The sequence below is a fragment of the Beta vulgaris genome, chromosome 9, assembly GCF_026745355.1.
Source record: "Beta vulgaris subsp. vulgaris cultivar EL10 chromosome 9, EL10.2, whole genome shotgun sequence".
Classification (NCBI taxonomy): Eukaryota; Viridiplantae; Streptophyta; class Magnoliopsida; order Caryophyllales; family Amaranthaceae; genus Beta; species Beta vulgaris.
In genome coordinates this window covers 26,066,605-26,069,002 of record NC_079210.1, presented here as the reverse complement: position 1 = coordinate 26,069,002, position 2,398 = coordinate 26,066,605, and the positions used below count along the sequence as shown (strand labels likewise).

At 29.5% G+C, this 2,398-nt stretch overlaps 1 long non-coding RNA gene across 1 annotated transcript; it reads left to right on the top strand.

Moving 5' to 3' along the window:
- The first annotated feature begins 284 nt into the window (after positions 1 to 284).
- LOC125493194 (uncharacterized) lies at positions 285 to 1,994 on the top strand. The gene is made up of 2 exons (XR_007269709.2): positions 285 to 566; positions 1,673 to 1,994. It is a non-coding gene; the product is annotated as an uncharacterized LOC125493194 (long non-coding RNA).
- Positions 1,995 to 2,398: the final 404 nt, after the last annotated feature.

Here is a 2,398-nt window from a genome sequence, read left to right as displayed (position 1 = left end):
AAATGTAGGCGGGAAAAGGCTTTAACGAGGTGAGGTTCAGACTCGAGTCTACGTCGAGATCTAGAAAGAGTATCTCTTAAATTCTAGAAAATTAAATCACTAGACCTTGCTTAATTTTTTTTATTGAAACGATCGGATCTCGAGATGATGATTCCTGCGTATTCTTGCAGAATTAGACCATTCGTAGTTCTTGATCTCATTTCTTTTATATATATATATATATATATATATATATATATATATATATTCGTAGTTCTTGATCTCATTTCTTTTATATATATATATTATACATAGAGGCGAGATCATGTGAGAAAGGAATTTAGGTGAGAAATGAGAATGAATCACTGCCTTTAGATTAGATCCTATCAACGGCCAAGATTTAAAAATTAATATTAACTTTAAACTACCTTTTTCATTCCTTCCATTCAAAAACCTAATTTCTCTCTCCTCTCTTCTCCTTCTTCCTGAGTACGTCGTCTATTTCCTCCCATCTCCTACTGCACATCTCTCTTGAAATCTCCCTTTGTCAAAGAAGTTCATGGAATCCAACACCGCATCAAAGGAAGGTTAGTTTGTTTTCAGAAATTTGTATGCTTCTTCGTTTGTTTGGTTGTAACTCTTTTTTTTTTTTTTGCGAAAATTATTTGCTTCTTCATAAGTTGTTTTCGATTTTTTTTTTGCTTGGTCATGTTTTTTGTGAAATTTCTTTGCTTATTGTTGTTCAAGCCAACTTCCAACTAAATAGTATAATATGTAGATTATCTGATATTTTATATTGAATGATGATATTATTTGATGCGAGAATGATTTCCGCGAAGTCGAACAAATGGGCTTTTGAGTTAATGGAAGATATTGTAGAATATATTGTAATATAAGAAATAGTCTTGCATACATATTATAAGAAATAACAAAAAACCTAATTGAGAAACTAGCTACTGTCAACATTGTGAGTAATTGTAATGGTTTTCGTGACTGTGTTCTCTATGCTGTCATCATTGTAAATATTCCACCTCTTTCCATTTTGTTTGATAATTTTTGTTAATGCATGATTTTGTCTAGTTATAAAAGGTACTCATCAGAGTTATAATAATATTTGTTTAAGTTGCAAAAAGTACTAATTAAAGTTGGTGCAATATTTTTTTTTTTTAGAGATATAACAATTATTAATTAAGGTTATGACAACATTTATTTAGAATCGTAGGATATAGTAGTGAGAGTTACACCAAAACTTGTATAAAGTTATAAGAAAATACTAATGAGAATTATGACAATACTTTTTTAAAGGTTTATGAAGTAGTTATATCAATACTTGTTAAGAGCTATAAGGAGTACTAATTAGAATTATGGCAACACTTCATTAGAGTTATACAAATGAGTAGTTAAAGTTATAAAAAATACTAATTAGAATTATGCTAAAACATAGAGTACTACCAACACTTGTTTCAAGTTATACGTAGTATTACATAAAGTAAAACCAAACCTTCTTTAAGATTATATCAACACTTGTTCAAAGTTTTGGGAAGAAGTAATTAGAGATTAGTACTTACATGATTATTTGTTAGCTCTAGAGTTCATCTGATTCACTATTACTTTGGGAAACAAAAAAAAAGTAAGATTATTTGTTAGCTTTAGATTCTTTCATTGGCTAATACTTATGTGATTTCTTGAATAGAATATCCATTTATTGAAGTAACCTGGGACACTGATCAGGAAGGTACCTGTTGCAAGAAAAAGTCGTTGTTCTTCGGTTAGAAATCATGGCAATGATGTTGGCAAGACTGCTTGGTTGAAGTTAGGCAAGGGCACAATCGTGAAAATACTGTACTTTCAGTTTTATTCTGTGGCTCTGTGTTTGTTAATATAGTTTTATTATTTTTGGGAATTTTACATCTACAATAAGAAGTAACTTAGAAGTGTTGAACAACCTTTTGAGGATTATTGTAATGTATGTTGCTTCAACTACAAATGGGTTGCCCACTGGCCACTTGTAATTATATGTGCTTGTTCAAAAATATTTTATATGTATATGTTGTTATAACTCCAAATGCAGGTTGCTATAACTCTAAACAAATATAGGCATAATTCCTAGTACATACAAGTCGGTATAACTCTAATCAAGTATATGTATGGTAGTTTAGTTACTCGAATTGCAGGTATCTATGCATGATATGACATATGAGTGATTAATTTAAATATTAAGAAGAGTTATAATTACATTGGTTTAGAACAATATTTATTTAGATTTATAGAAAATGCTAATAGGAGTTGTACGTTTTAATTAGAGTTACAAGAGTATTTGATTAGAGTTATATGAATTACAAGTTAGAGTCATACTAATACTAACCAACTTGCTTGTTTCGGAGTTAACTCTTTTTTAGAGTTATACAAAGTAGTCATA